The sequence below is a fragment of the Macrobrachium rosenbergii genome, chromosome 3 (assembly GCF_040412425.1).
Source record: "Macrobrachium rosenbergii isolate ZJJX-2024 chromosome 3, ASM4041242v1, whole genome shotgun sequence".
Classification (NCBI taxonomy): Eukaryota; Metazoa; Arthropoda; class Malacostraca; order Decapoda; family Palaemonidae; genus Macrobrachium; species Macrobrachium rosenbergii.
The window spans coordinates 64,691,314-64,705,303 of record NC_089743.1 but is presented as its reverse complement, the minus strand read 5'-3'; the positions used below and the strand labels follow the sequence as shown (position 1 = coordinate 64,705,303).

At 39.6% G+C, this 13,990-nt stretch overlaps 1 protein-coding gene across 7 annotated transcripts in view; it reads right to left on the bottom strand.

Annotated features, from left to right (window-relative positions):
• LOC136824966 (uncharacterized) overlaps positions 1–3,327 on the bottom strand; it is an 83,168-nt gene extending 79,841 nt beyond the window's left edge. For 4 of the 7 annotated variants that reach the window (XR_010849198.1, XR_010849200.1, XR_010849202.1 and 1 more), the window contains exon 1: positions 2,801–3,318. The gene's annotated coding sequence lies outside the window, so the exon portion shown is untranslated. Of the gene's footprint in view, positions 1–2,800 lie in introns of all 7 variants that reach the window. The other 3 variants (XR_010849196.1, XR_010849197.1, XM_067080961.1) reach the window with 3 other exon arrangements.
• Between the last annotated feature and the right edge of the window lie 10,663 nt (positions 3,328–13,990).

Genomic DNA, 13,990 nt, shown 5'->3' with positions numbered 1-13,990 from the left:
ATCATTCTCTTTTACTTTTTTAACTAGAAGATGGGATAAAGAGATGGAGGAAAAGAAGTTGGTCTATTGTAATTTGGTTCTCTCTCACTGCCTGACTGTACGCTGCTGCCTGCGCCTGCGTGAAATTTAAAAATATATTTTTTTATAAAACATTGTCGTATTGGTATTAATTGCTTACCCCAATGCAAAATCAAATTATTGTAAGGTGAATTATCATAACTCGAGCACTACCTCAGCATTTTAATAGTTTTATCACAAAAAGTACATTTAGTCATGAAAATGAGATGAAAATACAGTAATTAGTGAATATTTCTCAGTGAAAAATACTATGAATGGGCAAATTTTCAGTGAATAATGCATATATATTCCATAGAGAAATCAACGAATAGGTGATTTGCGAATCGTGAGACAACGAATACGGGGGTTTACTGTATTAGTTCTTAATGAAAATTAGATCATACCTAATACATGGCAGTTGCTTAAAAATTCAATAATTAAATAAACAGAATTTTGAAGATTCTTACATGTCTCTCTAGGATTTGTTTCAGAAACTACAGTTTACATATATGTTGCTGGTTAAAGCTGTACAGTCACTAAAGATATATTATATAATGATAAGAGAGAATATATGTACAATCACTCAAAAAAAGTTTTGCAACATACTTCAAAACTTTTCGGAGCGACATCTTATTGGCAACTCAGTTTAGCGCATGAAACAACTGAGCACTAGTGGTGGGTCCGAGAAATTACCTGCAGTTTCCCTTAAACAGGGTTTTTGATATTGCTTACTGTTGTCATATTTTACTTAATTAAAGGATGTTACTATAACACTTCAGAGGTCATTGCTGTTCTTATGTTTTAATATTTTCATCTCCAACTGCCATCACTATCGTTGTTTTATCTCCTTCATATGTGTGAACTTTGTAGCCTAGACATAGGCCTACGACTGTTACAAGTTAAACTGCTAGTCTTATTAACATCAACAAATACGACTTTTGTAAAGATTTCCTTCACATTATTATTAATTAAATTTCTGAATGACTAATCCTATGTATATTGTGAACTAGTGAAACTTAATATAAAATATACTGAACTAGACTAACAGATTTCACGTCTATTTTTGTAATACACAGAATATAAACGCACACACATACATACATACATACACACACATACATATATATATATATATATATATATATATATATATATATATATATATATATATATATATATATATATATATATATATATATATATATATATATATATATATAAATAATGCCGTTATCATGTGTAATTTCTCATTTCTTTCATTGCTACTTAGGCCTATCATTTTGATGCCTCTTATGAAGTTAACTGAATATATAGCGCCTATTTTTGTATTTCTTATTATCTAAGTTTCTAAAGGATTAAAATTAGCTAGAAGTTCGACATTAATTTAATCAATGCTAAATGCCAGTATGCAAGCAGTGAAGACTACCATGTTCATCAGTGGAGAATGTCTCCTCCTCATCATAAAAGATGAATACAGAAATCATCGGCCACTGGATTATATTATAACGCAAACCCTAGCCTCTATTCTTTGTTTCGCTGATATGAAGTGTTTCTTGGCAGGAGTATGATGAAATAATATCTTGGTCTCATGTAGCCTGTTACGGATGGTTTGAGCAGCAACTTGAAGGAGGCGTAATGTTCTCTCTTTATAGCAACATCGGTTGTCAGGGGAGTTAGGTGGAGCTCCTTCAGTGATCATCCGATGATCCTTAACAGTAGTTTTACAATGAATTTATCATGTTTCCTCGTTCTCTCTGTTGTTGTATCCTCTATACATGGTTTTTTTATTTACGCTAAGCTGCGAGCAATATCTACGATAGAAACATTAGTCTTATCAAGCGAATGATTGTGGTGCAGATGAGTCTCTTGCCCAACTTACGGTGCAAGTGACGTGACAGTTTAGTTTAACTTTCCTGCCCGAATGTGGAGTCACACGATAACATCTGACGTTATGAGATTTTTGTTTTTGTTTCTGACAACGATAATGGTTGAATTCTTTCTTTATTTATTTATATATAATTTCATTGATGATTATTCAATATTATTTTATTAGTTCAATAAGCTTTTATCTGGATTCGAAATGTAGTTTCTTCTTTGACTCTTTTGCCCGATCATCTGAAGTGAAATTTTTCAAAATGTTTCATCATTTTTAAGTAATATGAATTTTCACTCACCATTCTTTTTATATATATTGTTAACCGTATGATTAATAACCAAAATCGAATAAGAAAATTATATTTCCTTGTAAATATCAAAAGAAAAAATTACTGTTAGGTGAACGAAAACTTCTGGAACATGTTGCAAAACATTTTTGAGTGACTGTACATGCATATAATAGTGGATTCTTTCTCACCCACTAAAGATATATTTGATTACAACTGTTGTCCAAATTCAGAGCAAATGCAGAGTAGGAGGCCATGGCTACTGTAGGCCTAGTAGGTAATTCTGAGGAAACATTGCCTATCCTAACCAAATTTACCTTTACCTAACCTAGGGTAACCTTGGATGCCCTGTCCAAACAAGGGCTTTGTTCCACCCCAAGTGTATGAATAATCCCCTACTCTGGATCTACCCTCAAATCCGTTAGAATCCCATAAAAAAACTACGGTAATTTTTCGGAAGACTCCAGCCAGCCATTTCAAAAGACATCTGTTAACATTTTTGCATGAAAAACCATTTTGGGATTTTCATGCAAAAATGGCTATGATATGTTAAGGCACTAAAAGAACCTAAAAATACCAACCTAACGTAGCCCAGAGGTGTTTGCTGTTACAATTTTGCCGTATTAGCTATGGAGGACGGGTGGGGGTCCGGTATTGTCTCGCCTTATAATTCGTAATTTGATTAATTATTTTTCTCTGTTATTCAGCATTTGCGAAGGTTATGTGATGAAAAGGAATTTCTTTATGTGTTTTATCCAGCAAAAATATAAATTATAATGTGGGAGGTGGCTGGAGTCTAAAGAAAAGTAACCAAAACTATATTTCACCAGTTGAAAAAAAGCAGTGTAGGGTAATTATCTCTTAGCCGAAGATACCCACGGGCAACGTCTAGGGCCTAGTCCACCGTACCCTTCTTGACTTAGCCGAACTTATTTCACGGTAAGACTGGCCCGACAATATTTTTCTGACAATCTTCTTTATTAAACTTCACACTTAAAAGTTACATTATACATATTGTAACATAACGTCACAGTGCCAGATAAAAATGATACGACCAACACTGCGGGATACGTTCTCAGTTCGTCACACACTACACAGTAGTAGTAATAGTAGTAGAAGACGGAATTGTCCTTTCAAACGGCTCCCTAGTTACTGTTGCAAATGTTGTCTCTGAAAAGCACCTAATTACCTCTGACACAGTTGTTGGATATATACATTTGTGTTGTATAATTTCCTTTGGACCCCCCAAAAAAATGTCTTGGCCCCACCTAGGCCCCCCACTGATGGAATGCCAGCTATGCCACTGGTTTGACTTACTTAAGCAGAATTGAAGATTAGAGTACAGGGCATTCATTCACTTGCAAGGAACTAAAAAACTAAGTGGTCAGAGTCTGAAAACTCCAAGCAAACCCTAGAGGGATATGACAAATAGACAGTTGATATTGATAATTGTTTAATTTTGAAAAGAGGGCGATTGGTTTTTTGGGGGTTAAATTAGAATGGCTGATTTCAGTGCCTGAGGTCCTACCAAAAGGCACGAACCAGCGAATGTTAAGAATACCAGTGCATACCAATACATCTAACTCATATTAGTGAATGAACAAAACATAAGACTTCCAGCTCAAAAACACAGCTTCAAACAGAAGTATTAGGTGAAAAATCGCACTGTGATCATTTTTACGAAACTTGAACAGAAATTTCCTTCTCTTAGCAACACGACACGAAATGCCAACGATGTAGCAATTCCAGTAGTGTTCAAAATGTAACACTGTAGTCATCTGGGAGAAATGCAGAGGTTCACATCACTACTTTACCATAGCTACGTGAAGCCTTTGAGCGCTCCAGTAAGAACCAAGCCAATTTTACCATTTGAGAATACACCTCAATGGTTTGTGTTAGTATATGGTCGACTTAATCAAAACCAACGAAACCAGCAATACTACTGTTTATCACTGGAAATCAGTATCACTTTTAATACCCTATAGATGCTCCTTACAAGGGGTGATGGTTCCCCATTTCCATTCCTAATCATTGTGCACAAAATTTTCATTTGAAACTAAATTTGCAAGGGACCTCATGGCGGTCCTACGGGCGCACGTGTGTGAGAATCATCCATCGGACAAAACAAGACGACAAAGCATCCAGCTTTCTCTCTCCCCCTCGCGCGTCAGCGGGGATCGCTCGAAGGAGCGCAACTTCTACCATACAATATTCCCTGTCTATTTCTCTCTAACCATTGTAGTCTCGATTCATGTACAATCACCACTACTTGCATTGCCATGCAGGCATTCCGATCATGTACTCATAATGTTCCACCGAATCTTCTGTATCAAAATGTATGTATGTTTCTGTTTGTGAAGACTCAAACGTCTCGCCATTTCACACATATTACGCTATTGCATTGTATTCATTAATCTGTCTTGAATCTCATGCAAATGTCCATATGTGGAATTTCCTGGCCTTTCCATTGATATGTGGTTTATCATTGTACGTTTATTATGTCTCTCACAATCGCCATCTGTTTGTCTGTCTACAAGCACAGATATCCGAAACATAATCTCTGTTTTGCCTTGTCTGTGTGTAGAAACTACTTTGCGGCTTGCACCAGCCAGTAACAACTTCGAAGATTCTGTGCATTCATTCAGTAAGAAACCACCAATAAATTAGACACCCAGCCAGTATGTCACTCAAATCCTTTCCTTACAAATTAACAATCTTTAATACACAAGTTGATCAATTCTACGAGGAAATTATATTTACAAGACTTTATAAATTATTAATTTGACAGTAAACTATTACAACTCTGGATTACCATGCTTAAGTTTTTTATCTAAATTTTTATCTAAACTACCGCCGGTGAATATCTTGGTATAATTCGGACACTGGCTTGTTTTTAAGCTTCAGAAATGAATTTAGAGGCCGGTATGACTAGCATTTCGTAACGGAAATGTTTGTATAAATAGTATATGTTATGTTGATTGCACTGATATTTGTATGCATTTGTAAATCTAGGATGCACTAAATGTATGCGTTAACCCATCTTGTTGAAAGTTCAAGGAGACAAAATTATTAAAACGCCCAGAACTGGCAAAAAAAAAAAAATAAATAAACTCTAGAATTGACACTCACGGAGCTAGATTGAAAACCTTAGTCTATAATGGAAATCGAGTATATTTGTAAAATTAGTCAAATCAGTTGTCTGTGAACGCTGAGAAATAGAAAACACAAAATCTCTTGTTAGGAGTGGATGAGACACAGTATTCCTTTTATCACAGAGGTTTTATGGTCACTGGTGATTATTCGGGTCATTTAAAGATCCACCGCCAGCTCTTGGAGGTGTAGTATGTCAAGTAACGCCATACATATACTCTGAACGGTTACGCTGTAATTTTGAACGGAACAAAACTGTAACAGTGCGCTTGTATTCCAGCAGTTTGGTTGTGAGCATTAAAATCACCTACTATTAATGTAGGTTCCTTGGTATTGTTAAGTAAATCTTTAAGTTTATCAATGTCGTAAGTTTTAATGTAATTGTCGTTTTTATTCATATTTTAATACTTGATATTTGCAAGTCAGTTACATTTACAGGAACTCTGTCATAACATACTTTGTTATGTACATATATAGCAGTACCTAAATTTCCTTCTTCTTCTCTAGATGTAGATACTAAGGTATATTTACCTATTGTTGATATTGTTTTGTTGACATGTTCTAAACATAGTATCATTGGTTCATATTCCCTTATTATCGTTGTATTTCTCCTAAATGTAATCTGGTCTGTAGACCATTTACATTCCATTGTATAATATAATTATTGAAAGTATTACGTTAGTGTGTTCAAGTGCTATTTTCTTTTTGTGGATCATCAATTTGCATTTTTTCTAAAATGCTATTTACAATATTTATTTGTTTTTCTTTATAAGTCATTATGTGTCCAATGCACATACAGCCCTTTTCGTGAGTGTCTAAACTAGTAGTTTCTTTATTTCTGTATTTTATAAAATTTCGTATAGTGTTTGATAAACTGTCCTTTGTTATGCTTTTGTTTTTGTTGCACAGTTTAATGAAACATTCACTACATCCACATGTGTTTTCATGTGTCGTTCCTTCGTTTACTCTTGCTGCACCTATTATTGGTGATGGAGTAATCTCTTCTCCCATCACATAATAATTCTTGTCAATAGTCTGTTCCTCTACTATTTCTTTGATGTTCTGGGTATCTGTTTCCATTGGTTTTATTATTACTTTAGGAGACAAAGGTATATTCTTATAATTTTTTGGTTTTTGTTCTTTATTCGGGTCTCCCGCCTTTATTTTAATGGATGTATCTCTAATGATAGTTGGTTTTTTGTTGGTTTGGGTGGAGTTCTCTCTAAAGGCCTCTTTTTTTCTTTAGCTTCAAATTCATCGTAACTATCTTCTAATATTTCTGTGATGCTTGTGTTATCTTCTAGTGTTTTCATTTCTCTTAATACCTCAAATGAATTTGAACAAATATCTGTATACTTTTCTTGGTTCTTTGCTATATTAATTTCTTCTTGTAAATTAGTTATTTTTCTTTGAGACTGATCTGTCAGGGTTTTGTTACTCTTATCTATTTCCATTTTTGTTTCATTGTTTGATCTAGTTACAGTAGAAAACATTCGTTTCCTAGCTGGATCATGCATTCCTCTAACTTTCAATTCTAATTTGGCCTCTTTTATAGGCATTCCTGTCCTTTCCTGAAGTAATTTTAATTTTGTATTGTATATATAAAACATACACTCCTTAGATCTTGCATGGTGATTTTGTCCACGGTTAACACATTTCGGTTCACCCACCGCCAGTGTGTGGTATAGTTTGTCAGATCCACAATATGCACATATAGATTTATTACGGCAATTTTCCTTTGTATGTCCATACATACTAGAGTTTTGGCGCTGTAGTGGTTTTGGAACATACGGTCTCAGTTCTCTGCTCTGGCCCATGGTTGTAATTTGCAAGGGTAATTCATGGCCTTCGAATTTTATCTTTGCTATTCTCAGTGTTTTTCCATTACTCCGTCTACTGGCTACGTTATATATTTCACAATCTTGTACAATGTTGTAACTTTTTTTAAGGGAATCCAGCAAATATATTCTTTTCTATTGGTTCTTCATTATTATCAGGGAGTACTATGGTACCCTGTGCACTGTTCATATCGTCATGTTTTTTTATATGTATCTTTATATTGTCAATATTTTTTATAGTTAAGTAGTTTTCTGATTGACTTTTTGTTGTGGTTTCTATCAACCACATCTGATCTTTTTTGTCTGAATGACATTTCAGTAGTTGAATGTCGATACAACAGGAAGTTTTCTAATTTCGATGCCGATATTTTCTTCTCTGTTTCTAAGGTCAGGAATTGTAACCAACTTCTACTTCCAAAGAGGGCATCGTCTCCAGGGCCAGTGAACGTCCAATGGCCCCTCAACAGCTGTCCATTCACCAGCCTTGGCCTCCTCTGTCATTTGCTTTTTGTATGTGGTGCGGATTCGGGTATCCAATCCAGGGCCAGTGAAGGTCCAGCGGCCCCCAACTGCTCCCCAACTGCTGTCCATTCGCCAGCCTTGGCTTCCTCCGGTGGTCACTTTTTGTAGGTGGTGCAGAGTTGAACATCCTCTCCAGGGCCAGCGAACTTCCAGCAGCCCCCCACCGATGTTCGCCCACCAACCTTGGGCAGTGCGTGCTCTCAGGGTGGTGGTGGAGAGCCTTGGCCTAGTGGGCATGTGCCCGGGCCAGCAAACGTCCAGCGGCCCCCCAGCCGCTGTTCAGCCATCAACCTTGGGTGGTCTGTGCTCTCTGGGTGGTCTCGGAGAGCCTTGGCCTAGTGGGCATGTGCCAGGGCCAGCAAACATCCAGCAGCCCCCCAACTGCTTTTTACCAGCCAATCTTGGGCGGTGCATGCTCTCAGGTTGGTTGGGGAGAGCTTTGGCCTAGTGGGCATGTGCCAAGGCCAGCGAACTTCCAGCAGCCACCCAATCGCTGTTCGCCCGTGGGTGGTGGCGGAGAACCTTGGCCTAGTGGGCATGCGCCAGGGCCAGCAAACATCCAGCGGACCCCCAACCGCTGTTCGCCAGCCAACCTTGGGCGGTGCATGTTCTCCTGGTGGTGGCGGAGAGCCTTGGCCTAGTGGGCATGTGCCAGGGCCAGCGAACAATAAGCGGCTCCCCAACCACTGTTCACCCACCAACCTTGGGTGGTGCGTGCCCTCCGGGTGGAGGCAGAGAGCCTTGGCCTAGTGGGCACGTACCAGGGCCAGTGAACGTTAAACAGCCCCCCAACCACTGTTCACCTGCCTACCTTGGGCAGTGTGTGCTCCATCTAGCGGCCCCCCAACCACCATTCGCCTGCCAACCTTGGGCAGTCCATGCTCTCTGGGTGGTCTTGGAGAGCCTTGGCCTAGTGGGCATGGTGTCAGGGCCAGCAAACGTCCAGTGGCCCCCCAACCACTATTTGCCCGCCAACCTCAGGTGGTGAGTGTTCTCAGGGAGGTCTCAGAGAGCCTTGTCCTAGTGGGCATGTGCCAGGGCCACCGAACGTCCAGCAGCTCCCAACCGCTGTTCACCCACCAACCTTGGGCAGTCCATGCTCTCTGGGTGGTCTTGGAGAGCCTTGGCCTAGTGGGCATGTGCCAGGGCCAGCAAATGTCCAGTGGCCCCGACTGCTTTTCGCCCACCAACCTTGGGTGGTCGGTGCTCTCTGGATGGTGACAGAGAGTCTTGGCCTAGTGGACATGTGCCAGGGCCAGCGAACATCCAGCGGCCCCCCAAATCACTGTTCGCATACCAACCTTGGGCGGTTCGTGCTCTCCGGGTGGTCTCAGAGAGCCTTGGCCTAGTGGGCATGTGCCAGGGCCAGCGAAAGTCAGTGGCCCCCCCAACTGCTGTTTGCCCGCCAACTTTGGGAGGTCCATACTCTCCCTTGGCCTAGTAGGCACATGCTGGGACCAGTGAACATCCAGCAGCCCCCTAATCGCCGTTTGCTCTCTAACCTTGGGAGGTCCCTGCCCTACCTTGGCCTAGTGGGCATGTGCCCAGGCCAGCATACGTCTAGCAGCCCCCAACTGCTGATTGCCCACCAACCTTGGGCTGTCCATGCTCCCCTGGTGGTGGTAGAGAGCCTTGGCCTAGTGGGCATGTGCCAGGGCCAGCGAACATTAAGCAGCCCCCCAACCGCTGATCGCCCATCAACCTTGGTTGGTCAGTGCTCTCTGGTTGGTGGTGGAGAGCCTTGGCCTATTGGGCACGTGCCAGGGCCAGTGAACGTCCAGTGGCCCTCCAACCACTGTTTTCCCGCCAACCTTGGGCAGTCCGTGCCCTCCTTGTGGTTTCAGAAAGTCTTGGCCTAGTGGGCATGTGCCAGGGCCAGCTAATGTCTAGTGGGCCCCCAACCGCTGTTCACCCGCCAACCTTGGGAGGTCCATGCTCTCCCTTGGCCTAATAGGCATGTGCCAGGACCAGTGAATGTTCAGCATCCACCCAACCACCGTTCGCCCACCAACCTTGGGTGGTCCCTGCTCTCCCCTGGCCTAGTGGGCATGTGCCCGGACCAGCGGGCCCCCAACTGATGATCTCCCACCAACCTTGGGCGGTCCATGCTCTCCTGGTGGTGGCAGAGAGCCTTGGCCTAGTGGGCATTTGCTAGGGCCAGTGAACATCCAGGTGCCCACCAACAGCTGTCCGCCCCGCTAACATTGGGCGTTGCTTCCTCTCCAGGAGGTGGCTGAGAGTCCATGATCCTTGGCCTATTGGGCCTTCGTTTGTTTCTTTTGCTTTCTTCAAGTTTTCTTTTCTAGACCATCTTCTCAGGCGATCCCTGACAAGCATCTGCAAAAAGAGAAAAAGAAAAATACAGGTTAGAAACACGGGTGAGGAAAAAGACTGTACGAAAGAAAGAGATAGAGAAAGAGAGAGAGAGATAGATTAGTCAGAAATGAAGAGAAAGATTTCAACCACACACAAATCATTCGTACTCGTAAACCCACCCACCCTCCCCCCTACATACCTATACCTACCCTCCCATATACACCTACCTACCCCCTCATATACACCCACTTGCATACACAAACAATTGAGCGTGCCCACATATCACACACTCACATGCACATATAAACACAAATATACGCGGTTCAGTCCTCTTCATTCCACTGAGTTGTTGGGAAGAATTCTTTCTCTTCCTCTTTCTCATTCTTGGCATCCTCTCCCATGCGTAAACCGTGACACTGCAGCTCTTCAGAAACTCCTTCCTTCAAGTCGTTGGTCTTCAGTATTACCATTTATTTCCACGGGATCTTTTTCCCTTTTTCTGCTTCTCTTTTCCCTTGGATCTCTCGGCCGCTGGTGCTGACAAACTTGCTTTCTCCCAGTCCCTTTCGTCATATTTGCGACGTATCGTTTAGCTGTATGTCGCCCTCCTGCTGAACAACTCGCTCTGATTGATGTATACTTTAGTTTTCAAATATGTCCTCTGGGACTTTTGAGGAGGAGAAGGATTCGGGCTTCGAATCCAACTTCTTGGGGCTCCACAGGACCTCTCGTTATTGTTATAATAGACTGGAGATGTGAAGAATTCTGGTTCCGAATCCAGTTTCGAGGAGCTTCACAAGACCTTGCTTTTGTATAGTATCCTGAAGACGTGAGGAAGGATTCTGGTGGAGAGAGAGAGTTAATGCAGTGCACAGTATGGGCGGGATGTCATAATGAATGGATATGATTTAGTTTTCAAAGCGGAGAGAGAGAGAAAGTTGAGACGTTACAGAGATTTCGACACCCAAATGATTGCAGGAAATGGTACAAGTATTCGATAAATGGTTTTATCATACGTTAAATCTATAAAGGTGATGGTGTAATAAGATATTACCTCTGATCTTAAGGGAAAATAGCAAAAAATTATTATTATTATTATTATTATTATTATTATTATTATTATTATTATTATATTATTCCAGCAGATGAAGCACTTAATACTGGTTCTTGGATGTGTCAGAAATATACATTTCATGTGCATCAAAATGCCTCTAAAATTGGTAAAAAAACAAACCCCCAGCTTACTAAATTTCTGGCTACGCCACTAAATCTATCCAAGTTATAATGTCTATTCAGGTTATACTGTCTATCCAATCTAAGCTGTCTATCCAGGCTAGACTGTCTATTCAGGATAGGATGTCTGTTCAGATTAGGATGTCTATTCAGGTTAGAATGTCTTCAGATTAGGATGTCTATTCAGGTTAGGGTGTCTATTCAGGGTAAGCTATCTATCCAGGCTAAGTTGTCTATTCAGGTTAGGATGTCTTCAGACTGGGATGACTATTCAGGTTAGGGTGTCTATTCAGGTTAGGATATCTATTCAAGTTAAGCTGTCTAGTCAGGTTAGGATGTGTATTCAGGTTAGGGTGTCTATTCAGGTTAGGATATCTATTCAGGTTAGGATGTCTATTCAGGTTAGGCTGTCTGTTCAGGTTAGGATGTCTATTCAGGTTTGGGTGTCTATTCAGGTTAGGATGTCTATTCAGGTTAGGATGTCTACTCAGGTTAGGGTGTCTATTCAGGTTAGGGTGTCTATTCAGGTTACCATGTCTATTCAGGTTAAGCTGTCTATTCAGGTTAGGATGTCTACTCAGGTTAGGATATCTATTCAGGTTAGGATGTCTACTCAGGTCAGGATGTCTATTCAGGTTAGGCTGTCTATCCGTGAATAGATCGACCATCATTCTCACACTGCCTATCCAGGTTAGGCTGTGTATCCAGGCTAAGCTGTCTATTCAGGTTAGGTTGTCTATGCAGGTTTGCGGGTGTCAGTTTCACTCTCTAGAATTTTCTTTCTTGGGAGCTCATATACATCCTATATTTTCCGCAAATAGAGCGACCATCCTTCTCACAAAACGAAACGAACTATAATTGCAAACCTCCTCCTCATTAGCAGCGGGGCTCAACTGATTTTTTTTTTCAAGGCGGATTTTCTAATTAGCTTTGTCCGTCCCCTGCTCATCCGTCAGTAGTGTAGCGCCCTGGCTGGATTTGTTTCTGTTCGTTGGCTCTGTCAGGTGAAAAATGGCTTGTTTACATTCCTTGAAGGTCCTTTGCTCTCCCTGCTTTTGCCCTTCATTCTTAGGAATGCATGACCATAAATAAATTCTGTTTGTTAGACTTCATGAATTGAGCTGATTATAGAATTTAGGCCAAAGGCCAAGCAGCGCTGGAACGGAAATTGACAGTAAGAGGGTATGAAAGGTGTAACAGGAGGAAAACCTAGCAGTTGCATAATGAATCAATTGTTAAGAGAGGGTGGAAAGTAAGATGGAAGAAAGAGAATACGAAATGAGGACAGTAAAAGGAACGAAGCTGGTTGCAGCTAGGGGCCGATGGCATGCTGCAAAGAACCTTAAGTAATGCCTACAGTGCACCGCATGAGGTGCACTGATGGCACTACCTCCCTAAGGGGGTTAGCCTTCATGGACTTCTGTGTTTCATCTGTATTTCGTAACAAACAATTTCTCATCTTTCACTCTGATGGTCGTCCCGTCATTAACTACTTTAGGTGAAACCTAGCAGTGAAAACAAATATTTTGGGGGTTCATTGGTAATCACACCTTTCTGACCCTCAGTATTTCTGAGATTTTTTTTCTGTGTACGTAGGAACATAAAAAGATTCATAATTAAAGATATACATAGGATCTACGTTCATGTATGTTAAAGATGGTTATCAATGTATGATTTCACCCAGCTACTATTTATGAATGCTGATTTTGAGGGAACCAGAATCTGTTCAAGATATTGAAGTAGATCTTTTTTGTAGATGTGTAATTGTTGGCATGTGTTTCCTGAATTGATTTTAGACGGAAAATTTATTTATATTTGTATTTAATTCGGATGCTTCGACTGCATTTTCATTAAATGAAGGAGATTATTTTGTCGGGGTGTTGAAATATTTTAATGACTTACACATCTCTCTCTCTCTCTCTCTCTCTTTCTTTTCTATATATATATATATATATATATATATATATATATATATATATATATATATATATATATATATATATATATATATATATATATATATATATATATATATATATATATATATATATAGATATATAGAGAGAGAGAGAGAGATAGATATTCATTCCTCCTAAGATTAAATAATATTGCTTCTTTTAGTACCAGAGTTTTCTTTCCTAAGATATTCATTAAATTTGATAAAATAATAGAAAATTTGTATTTAGTTACCTAAGTTTTCAAATTTAAACAGATTTTATATGTTAGATTTGATCGCCAATGAATTTTTGTATTTAGTTAACTAACGGTTGCTGTTTTGGTTTTGTTGGTTGGTTATTATTATTATTCAGATGAACCCTCCTCATATGGAACAAACCCACAACAGGGGCCATTTACTTGAAATTCAAGCTTCCAAAGAATATTATGGTGTTCATTAGAAAGAAGTAACGGAAGGTAATGGGAAATACGGAAAGATCACTTATTAAAAAAGAAAAAATAAATTAATAAATAGAAAGAGAAGCCTACTTCAGATATGAAATGTACATTATGTTATTATTATTATTATTATTATTATTATTATTATTATTATTATTATTCATTATTAGGCTTTTTATTCAACGCCATTGATATGGAATAAGCCCACCACAGGGGCCATTGACTTGAAATTCAAGTTTCCAAATTATTATTTTATTATTATTATTATTATTATTATTATTATTATTATTATTATTATTATTCAGAAGATGAACCCTA